Source organism: Saccopteryx leptura, chromosome 2, assembly GCF_036850995.1.
Source record: "Saccopteryx leptura isolate mSacLep1 chromosome 2, mSacLep1_pri_phased_curated, whole genome shotgun sequence".
Classification (NCBI taxonomy): Eukaryota; Metazoa; Chordata; class Mammalia; order Chiroptera; family Emballonuridae; genus Saccopteryx; species Saccopteryx leptura.
Window position 1 is genome coordinate 169,898,812 of NC_089504.1, and position 11,212 is coordinate 169,910,023.

Genomic DNA, 11,212 nt, shown 5'->3' on the forward strand with positions numbered 1-11,212 from the left:
AGACCCCACTGGTTTTGGGTGGCATTTACTCATTTGAATTACTATGTTTTGATTTTGAGGCAAACTAGAAATATATATATTAAACAATAAATTCAAACAGCTAATGTTAAAAAATATTATAATAAGTGTCCCAGTACAATAAAGTGACCAAAGCCTACCAGATTATTAAACAAAGTTCTAACTAATACAACAGGATTCAAAACAAAATTCTTACAGTCTCAAGTGTTCTTAACATGTCAACGCAATTTCATCAAGTCTATGTTGACACTATTACTGTTTTATATTATTTGCAAATGTAACCCAATCTTACTTCAGTCTGAGAAATGTCCCAATGAGCAGGAGTTACACATATTTAGGAAAGGTCCACAAGACACTGGAGTTGTGGTTACATTCTAAACTCTGTAGTTAGAATCCAAGTCCTAATGATCACTGCTTCTAGCTGGAATTAGGAGCAGATTCCAGCCTAAAATAGGCATGAGGGCATTGAGACAAATAAAGGAGACACTATACATTAAATAAAGCAACAGAGATAAGACTGTCAATATCCACAGTAGAGATCTTTGAGGGATAAATAAAACTCAAATATTCAGGCAAGGCATAATAAATGGCCCTTGTGTTCACAAGAAATGAGATCAGTTTACCTGCTACTTGGAAGAAATGCTCTAGGCTCATCCATGGTGATGTGAAATGGGACCAATGGCCCTGGGCACCGTTTTAGCCTTCAGTAGCAAGTCACGGCATGCTGGGCAAGGTCAGGTCACAGGTAGCTGGGTTAGGGCTGAAAGAGACTAAACCCTCCTTCTGTGGAGCAAGGGGGCAGCTTACCTTCTCGTGTCCCTTTTTCCACAGCAAAGGCATGTCCCTGGTGGGAGTCGAGAGGCCTGACAGACTTTAATTCAATTACTTTTCTTTCCACTCTTGAAGCAGGGCCCCAATGGAGTTCTATGAAGGCCTTACAGGGCACTGGAGCCTTTAAGGGCATGTGCCAAGAGCTGGTATTTTCCTGATCTCTTTTGGGCTCTATTTGCCTTTTCTGTTCCTTTCTTGGTCATTATAGACCTTAAAAGCCATGCTCAGAAGATCTTGCTGAGGGACTTGAGGGCCTTTTTTCTGTCTATATAGACTTTTGGAAAAAGACAAAAACAGCATTATTAGCTGGATCAAATAAAAGAGGGTAGAGGTTTGCAAGAGAAACAGGTTTGGTGTCTCCTTTAGGGTTCCAGAGTCTCTCCACTGCAGAATAACTCAGTACATTAACATTCAAAAGAATTTTTTTTAACAATACTGTTTAAAAATGATAATAAACTAAACATTATATAAAAAGACATTGTTAATAATTATTACATATTTTCCAAATATTCAAGCCAAGATTTTAACATCACAGAGCTATGAAGTAACAGACAAAATGGAGAACAAGAGGTCTTTGAAATAACATATACATTTCTGACATGGAAAATACTTTTTACACAATAAGGGATCCTTTGTACAAACTACCCAGTTGGCAAAGAGATATTAACCTTCTTTTGACCCATAGTAATTTATACTATTAAGTCAATATGAGAGTCAGGGTGCCTGGGATTCTTGGTGCCCAAGGGGGTACTCTTATGGCTAAAGCAGTGGATCTTCCCCATGAATCCCATGCTTTTTACATCAGAAAACAACCATGTGACACGAAGGAACTGAGGGAGGGTAGGAAAAACTTGGAGGGGACCCAACACCCACTTCAGTCCTGTGGGAGAGTCAGAACCCTTTTTCCAGTGCTAGTTTTGTTCATTTTACACTTATTTTCCCTTCTATAACTTCCTATACATCACTAGAGGGCAATAAGCCATCAATCCCAACCTATGGAAGGCCCACGTGACCCCTATGTCCTAGGGAGGGGAAAGGGAGAGGCAGCTGGAGGGCCTGTTTCTGATAATCCCATTCCCTATAATCCTGTTACTCATGATCCCAGTACTCCTTCTGGAATGTCCTGATGATTCTATTTCCTATAATCCTATTACTCATGATCCCATCACTCATCATGGACTGCCCTGATAATCCTCTTTCCTATGATCCTATTACTCATGACCCCATCACTTTTTCTGGATTGCAATTCATTTCAAAAAACTGATAACCAGCAAGTTCTACACCCATGGTTTGTTAATTTCTAATTCCTTTTTACCAGGTCTTGTTTACTTTTCTTTTCTAAAAATTTTCAAAAGCAAGTTTCTAATCTTCAATGCTATTCCTACCCTGTATTTTCAAAATGAGTAAAACTTCTTTTGGTCAGTAGGTGGATATCTGAAACTAGTTTCTATTCTATACTTTCTCTAGTCACTTCACTTCACCCTTAGTTGTCCCTGCCATTTTACTCTAGCACCCTTCCCCCACTGCTTTGCTCACAGCACATCCTGGGCCTGCTTTCCTCTCACCCAAACTACTTACTTATCAGCCCTTCACCCCGGAGGCTGGGTGTAAAGCCAGAAGCCAGGGCTATCAGGGCTGCCATCACAGCCGCCCAGCCCGTGCAGGTTCGCATTGGATACGGACAGTCGGTAAAGAAACCATGGAGCCAAAAACTGGTGGGCCATAGCCTTTAATCCTAGCTTGCACCCGGCGGGCAAGTAAAAATACACACTGGGCTCCAAAACCCAGTCACACTCAGTGCTCACAAAGCCACTGACTTATCCGAGTTTCCTAGAATCAAAGGTTTCTAGCTCACCAGCCTTATTTTCCTCAGTTCCCCATCTCCTTCCTTATCCCAGATACAAACTCTGTACAAACTGGCATCTCACTCAGCACTCCACCATCTTGGCTGCTTTTCCTGGCCTCCTCCATGTGGCCGCCTTCCGCTGCTGGCTCTACTTTCTCTGCTCTCTCATGCTAATCTCAGGAACCAAGAGTCAAGTCCCGTTCTGCCCCCATTTTATAGTGTAGCTTCACAACCTTTAATCCAATATACAAAATAAGGTAGTCTCTAATACAAAGTCACTTCTCTGAGGCATGATTGGATTGTACCGCCCTACAGCAAAAAGGGTGGGAAAGGCTTAATCCCAAAACCAAGCCCCAGGTTACAACGATCTCCAACACACATTAATATCACCTGGGCAATGGCCTCTTTAACAAAGTGAGCATAATACATTTTATCTGCCCAACACTGGGGAAACACTTCAAACTGTCCAGAGAGGAGGCAGGAATTAGCACAGCAAAAAAGATAAGACAGACAATTAATTAGCACCCAGAATAAACAGTGTTGGACTATAGAGAATACAAGACAAGAAGTAGGAGCCAACAGAAGAGAGTAATTTCTTCAGGGGAGTAATCAGACAGAGTGCCCCAAAGCTAAATAAAGATCTTGGATCCAAGAAAAAAGATTTTATCATTTTTGGGCTTGTTTTACAAATTTCCTTTTACTTTTGCCCATAAATTTCTAATTTTGCATGCAAAAATTCAATTCAGGCCATAGAAACAGACACAGTTACACATTAAACAAGACTTCACATACATAAATTATAAATTAAGAAATCTAAATGAGTGCACTTTACTTATTCTAATTAAAATCATACTAGAGATTTTTCTGACAACCAAAGAGACAAACAGATTACTTACTCACACAGCTCAATAGACAAAGGAAGGGATTCCACTTTCAGGGGCTTCTCAGGTGTTCTCCCAGTCACATTCCTGGAAGGGGTTACACTTTCAGAGGCTTCTCAGGTGTTCTCCCAGCCATGTTCCTGGAACTTCGGCTTAGGCACCAGAGATCCCCATTCACACACCAATCACTCAGTGGTTTTAGACAGAAACAATAAAAACAAAGAATGAGATCTCAACAAATACAAAGGTGTCCCTGGAAGTCTTGAGACAGGACTGATCAGCTCAGTATTAACTCATCTCTACTCAGGTCTCTTCCTGAGAACACCCTCAATGTGGCACCACCAAATGTCCCCACTTAGGTCTCTCTGAGAGCACAACTAGATGGCTCTGGAAGATTGGGGGGTCTCAAATCAGTCCCCACTAATTGTTTTCCTAGACAAATGTAGAAATGTACAAACAAAAATAGACATCTCTGAAAGCCCGAGGCAGAACTGGTCAACCTGGTCAACTCAGTTCCCACTAATTGTCTCTCTAGAGTACGAGTAAATGTGCAAACACAAATGGACACCTCTGGAAGCTTGCTTTCCAGAGTACAACCAGATGTATCCTAGATAATCCCAAGGCAGGACCCAAAACTCTCCACTGATGTCTCGGTCTTGGAGAGCCCAGTGTGAGAGTATGACTGCATCCAGTCCTCTACACACTGGTCCAAACTGACTAGTCACAAAACCAAACAGCAAAGTAGAAGTTCTGCTCCATCTATAAATCTTCAGAACCCCAAATCAGCAAAGCAAAGGATATGCCTTACCTACTAATATCCGAAGTCACAATTCAGTGGAGCAAAAGATTCACCCTGCCCAAAAATCCTCGGAGTCTCAATTCAGCAAGGTAAAAGATTTTGCCTACCTACAAATCCTGGAGTCTCAAATCAAAAGATCTGCCTTACTGTAAAGCCAGTAGCCACGGCCACTATCACAGCAGCCTGGCCCATGCAGGTTCGCATTGGATTCGGACAGTCGGTAAAGAAACAACAGAGCCAAGAACTGATGGGCCATCACCTTTAATTCTAGCTTGCACCCGGCGGGCAAGTAAAAACACATACTGGGCTCCAAAACTCACTCACATTCAGTGCTCACAAAGCTACTGACTTATCCGAGTTTCCTAGAATCAAAGGTTTCTAGCTCACCAGACTTTATTCACCTGTTTCCCATCTCCTTCCTTCTCCCTGCACAAACTCTGCACAAACTGGCTTCTCACTCAACACTCCACCATCTTGGTTGCTTCTCCTGGCCTTCTCCACATGGCCTCTCTCTGCTCTCCTCTCTGCTCTAATGCTAATCTCAGGAACCAAGAGAGCAAGCTCCTGTTTTGCCCCCATTTTATAGTGTAGATTCATAACCTTTAATCCAATATACAAAATAGGGAAGTCTCTAATACAAAGTCACTTATCTGGGGCATGATGGGATTGTACCACCCCACATCAAAAAGGGTGGGAAAGGCTTAATCCCCAAACCAAGCCCCTGGCTACAAGGATTCTGCCTGCCCACAGCCTGCCCCCAACACACATTAATATCACCTGGGTGACGGCCTCCACGTGGGCAGCGCCATCTTTAACAAAGTGAGCATAATATATTTTATCTGCCCAACACTTACCTACTAATCTCCGAAGTCATAAATCAGTGAAGCAAAGGTTCTACTTCACCTACAAATCTTCGGAGTCCCATATCAGCAAAGCAAACCTACATAACTCCAAGGTCACAAATCAGCAAAGCAAAAATCGACCCTACCTACAAATCTCCAAGGTCCAGAAACTCCTTGATCTCTCTGCTAAATTGTCAAATTTAGGAACTGGAAGTATCTGCCGAGAGACTGTCTAAACCCACTGGAGAATCGGAGCCTGAAATGTTTCAAGGGGCACCCCTCCTAGTAAACCAGCGAGGTCAGGCAGTCCCCCGGAGAGACCAGCCGATTTGGGGTGTCTACCTCGTGACATGAAACACTAGATCCCAGACAAACCCCCAAATGTTATAAAGTACCATACATACCCCAGATTCTGAAAAGTATTGTACCTCACTTAAGCGGGTTATTGTAGAGACACCAAGTCCAAAAATGAATTTTGAGTTTTATTGATTATGCCGATGGTATACATGGGGGATTCTTCAGACCCAAATCATGCAGCGCTGAGTATATTTCAGAGGCTGGTTTTATACCCTTTGATTACATACAGGTAGGGGGGGCATGACAGCATGACATAATCATTAACAAAATCAACATTTAACAAGATTTACGTTACATTAACAAGATTAACATTTGTCTAGGGAATTTACAAAAAATGTTAAAACTTTCAGGGTAATACAATCAAAGACATTCACAAATTCTTTCAGTATCTATCTCTCTTCCTTTGCCTAGAGGTACATGTTAATCTCAGATTCCAGGAAGGGAGGGAGAGCTAAAAATCGATGTAGGGTGGTACGTTAATTTTCTCTCTTATTGAAAGCGAAAGGGAGTTCTTTAGATAACCTTAATCCTTTCAGAGAACTTAAAACCAAATGACCCTTAGTTGTCCTTGTAAGTCAGGAGACTTCTATATTCTCCTTCCTTCATTTTCCAAAGAAAGGACAGGAAACCCTGAAGTTTTCTCCCAGAATATTAATATTAATTTGCAGCTTTTGGTACCTTACAACACGCTCACACCTATAGCAGCCTACTCCAGCCATCTCTCAGTTTTCCCTCATCTCCTTTTAAAATAATTTTTATTTATTTAGAGAGAGAGAAGGGGGGAGATGTATATAGAGAGAAACATTGATTTGTTGTTCCACTTATTTATGCATTCATTGGTTAGTTCTTGTACATGCCCTGACCAGGGATTGACCCCACAGCCTTGGCATATCAGGATGATGCTCTAACCAACTGAGTTACTTAGACAAGACTTCTATTCACTCTTTACAATCCAGCAGCACTAAGCCACTCAGGCTGTGGAGTACTCAGGCTACTCCACACCTCCTGAGCCCTGTTTAGCCATGTGCACCTCTCCCTCTTTCCTGACTGCCTCCCGGGCATCTGGGAGAACCCAGCTTAGAATTTTTCTTTTCTAGAACAACCTCCACAAGTTTCTATAATACCCAGGGCATTACCCTTAATGTCACCATGCAGCTCAGTTCCAGTGCACAGTCAGTATTTGTGCAGGGAAAAAAGAAGAAAAAAATATTCTATTTTATCATTGAAAGGGGTTGCCTCAAGCAACCCAAATCCAAAGGCAGGCTGCCTTCTGCCCTGTGCTGTAGTGTTCACAATAAAATGAACCTGTCCCAAAAATCCATCTTAAAACAGAAATGAAAGATGATGAAAAGATGAAGATCAGAATAGCAATAAGACAAAAGAGTAAGACCTTGGGTTTGTGTGGCTTTACAATTTTTAAATTGTTGTGAGAGGTATTCACAAGAAACTAGGGCTCAGAGAAGTTTCTGCTTTACTCCAAGGGCCCCCAGGCAGAAAGTACAAGGAGCTCTCCATTCAGTGTGAACCCCACCATTTCACAGCTTATCTAAGAGGAGACAAATGTAAGATAATAAGAATTTGTTTTTAAAATTCTGTATATGCACTGCTCTATTTAGAAAAAAATACATTTCTTTTATTACCTCTCCCATTTACACACAGTAATGTTATTTGGTGTTACTTTCTTAATTTAGATGTCACTACTAAATCCTAACTTATTCCTTTTAATAACATCAACAGAAGTCTATATGCCTTCTAACATGTTCCACCATTCATTGCTATAAAATGTAAGAGCCTAACATGTGTAATTTTCATTCCATTATATGGATAAGGCTCAACTCTCAGAAAATGTTGGTTAGATCCTCATTTTAAAAAAATCCTCTGCAGGGCTGGCCTGTGGTGGTGCGGTGGATAGAGCATCAACCTGGAGCACTGAGGTTGCTGGGTCTGAACCCTAGTCTTGCACGTACAACTGGTGGCCAGTAGCCATGGCCACCATCACAGCCACCTGGCCAGTGCAGGTTCGCATTAGATTCAGACAGATGGTAATGAAACAATGGAGCCAAGAACTGGTGGGACATTACCTTTAATCCAAGCTTGCATCCGGTGGGCAAAAAATACACACAGTGGAAAAACACTTCCCTTTCCATTCAGGGCTCCCAAAGCTACTGACTTATCTGAGTTTTCTAGAATCAAAGGTATCTACCTCACCAACCTTATTCACCTCTGTTCCCCATCTCCTTCTCTCTGCACGGACTCTGCATAAACTGGCTTCTCCTTCAGCACTCCACCATCTTGGCTGCCTCTTCTCCTCTCCTCCATGTGGCCTTTCTCTGCCCTCTCCTCTAGCATGGACTCCTTCTAGAACGTAATCACTCTTTCCCTGGAGCAACATGATCTCTCTTCCTTTTAAAACCTTTTGGCGTGAAAGCCCTCCCCCAACACACATTAATATAGTCACGCCCATCCCAAGCAAGAAGGGCAACTAAAATTATCACCTGGGTGACGGGTTTCCACATGGGCAGCGCCATCTTTAACAAAGTGAGCATAATATATTTTATCTGCCCAACAGACTGTTATAAAAAAATGTACTTTAAACTGCAGGTTACAATTGTTCATTGATTGCAACGTAGGTTACAGAAGAAATTTTAGGAGAAGCTTTATTAATTAGCTGGCTAGATACACAGGGCACAATCCCAAATCATGTAGGCCTAATAGAGTTCTGAGCCTGCTTTTATACAAAATCAACTACTGGTTGGAGTGGGTAAGGAGGGGTTTGTGATCCCTTTGTCTAGAGGTATAACATTACTCTCATGACTTTAGGGTGAGTCCAAGTATAGAAATTCTTGATTAAGGTACATAAACATTGTTTTCTTGGTTCTCAGATAAGTTCTATCTTCTTTGCTCTGTGTGGCAAGTGGCCCCAGGCACCCTTTCAGAGAATTCTAGGAATCAGCTAAACTATGACTAGATGACTCAGCTGCCCTTCTAAGCCAGGAAGCTCCTGCATTCTTCTCTTTCCTTTCTCCACAGAAAGGAGGGGGTAAGAGGTCTGACTTTTCCTCTTTAAAATACCAATATCAACAGTTTTTCAGTTCCCTGGCACCTTATCACACAAGCAACCAATGAACAGCTAAAGTGAAGCAACTATGAGTTGATACTTCTCGCTTCCCCTGCCTCTCTCTCCTCTGTAAAATTACTAAATAAAATCTTTTAAGAGATGACGTCAGAGTAATGGCGGGGTAGGAAACGATACCGATAAATCTCCCCCAAACCTCAACAAGATCTTCAACCAGAAACAGAAAAACCTATCCTTGGAGCCTCCAGATGTTTCGCAATACACCCAAAGGTATGATCGAGCGAAAAATTGGCTAAATATATAACCAAACCCCAAAGGAAATAGGGAGTAAGAAATGCTCCGCCTTCCTCACTAACCTAAACAGGGCGATTTTCACTGGAAACTGAGATTATAGAAGCTAAGGTGGGCAAAGGGGGTGAATAGATCCAGGCCGCGGCACAAACAGCCGAACCAGGCTGTGGCATGGAGATCCAAGCCGAGGAAAAACTGTTCCTGTGACAACCTGGGCAATACAGCTAACACTCGCGCCAAACCCAAAGAAAGACAAGCGGGGCAGGCATTTTACCTGATCCCCTGGTCGGTGCATAGTGGGCGAGAGATTCCAAAGCCCCCGGAGGGTGCCCCCGTGTTACTCCACAGAGAGGCAGAGTCAGAGGACTTTGTGTGGGCTGAAAGCCTCTGGGCTGCCCCAGCACCCGGGGAGAGCCGCACATGAGGAGGGAGCAAGAGCTAATTCCAACACTGGAACTTTTCAGTGCGGGCGGGAGGTTACATTCAGAGGGCAAGACTCCGGCCTCACATCCTGGTCTGCGCACATGGAGAGGGGGCAGGAGACTCCTCCCAGCACCTCGGGAGTGGGAGCCCGTGTTGTCCCATGGAGGGGCAGAGTGGGGGGCCTTTGTGTGGGCCGAGGGCAGAGTCACAGGCTTCCCCGCACCTTGAAAAAGCCACACACGGGGACGGAGCGAGAGCCAATTCCAACACTGAAACTTTTCAGTGCCGGCGGGGGGTTTCACTCAGAGGGCGAGACTTCCGGTCTAACATCCTGGTCTGCAAGTGCAGATAGTGAACGAGAGTTTCCTCCAAGCGCCCTGGGAATGGGTGCCCGCCCATGTTACCGGACAGAGTGGCAGAGCCAGAGGTCTTTGAGTAGGCGGAAGCCCCAGCTGATTATGCTAGCGGCTCTGACTGACTGAGCCTTACCCAGAGCCCTGTGCTGAGTGGGAATAGAGTGGGGAGTTGCCAGCTCTTTGAGCCTCTTACTATCCAGGCAGAGGCAGCAGCAACCCCATAGCTGGATTATCAGGCTACTAATTGAGGAAGGAAAGACTAGGAGAGAGGCTCCAGGAACACGGACTCTCTCACTGTCGGAGCCTATAAATGCTAATGAGCCTCGACTGCCAACGAGACTGAAGCACAATACATGACATTGCCATAGAGACTTATCAACTGCAAAACTATACCTGAGCGTGCCAAAGGGGCAGAACCTGGGGTACAGAATCACCGACCAGGAAGAGGGAGAGAAAAGAAAAAGCAAGAAGATAACCTCTCAAAATCAGAATAATCCGCAGACTTTATAACTTATCCCATTTTATTATATTTGTTCATTTCTTTCTCTTATCTTCATCCTTGATTTTTTTTTTCTTTTTTTTCCTCCTCCAATTTGGTCGTTTAACTCTCTACCGGTCTTACTCTCTCCTCTCCTTGAACTACACTACCCATAAGTGTTACATCTCCCATTATCTTTTCTTTCCTCTTCCTTTCTCTCTATGAGGGTTGCACTCCAAAACCCTTAACTCTCTCTCTCTCTCTCTCTCTCTCCTCTTTTTTCTTTTTTCTTCTTTTAGTGGTTCCCTCTTTTTTTTCTCTCTCTCTCTATCTTTTCTCCCTCCATATTAGTTTCTTCCTTTCTCCTTTACATCTCCTCTCATTCAAACCTCAATAACAAACAAATTATTTTATCTGGGACTCAAACTTATGTTTGTAGCATTTTGGGGGGGTTTTACTTCACCTTTTTAACTCACTAGCAGTGCTCCCATCCCTGGCTCTCCATTTTATCAAGCTCTTGTTCCACTAAATACAATAGTAATTTTTTAATTTGTCCCCCCATTTTCCTGTTCCCTCTTACTCCTCTCATCATAACTCTTAGTCAACCAACACCTAAACGCAAATCATTTTTCTTGATCCAAATTTTTTCATTATTTGCTTTTTGTGGGTCCATACCCCCTTTTCTTTATTTTTTTATTACTTTTTTTCTTGCCCCTTTATTACTTTTCCCCAATTCAGGCCCTCCATTACAGGCATTGTTTGTTCTATTAAATACAATATAATTCACAGTTCACAACAAGATTTTCTCAAGAAAGAGGGGAGAGGAGAGGAAAGAAAAAAAGGAGGGGGGAGAATAATTTCCTTTTTTAAATTTTTATTTTATTTTATTTTTCTTGATTTCATTATTAATTTAAAAAAAAACAACTTTTTTCGATTTTTAATTTTTTTAATTTTATTTTTTATTAAATCTCATTAATACTATCAACAAAACCACCCTCAGATGCAATTAAGGAA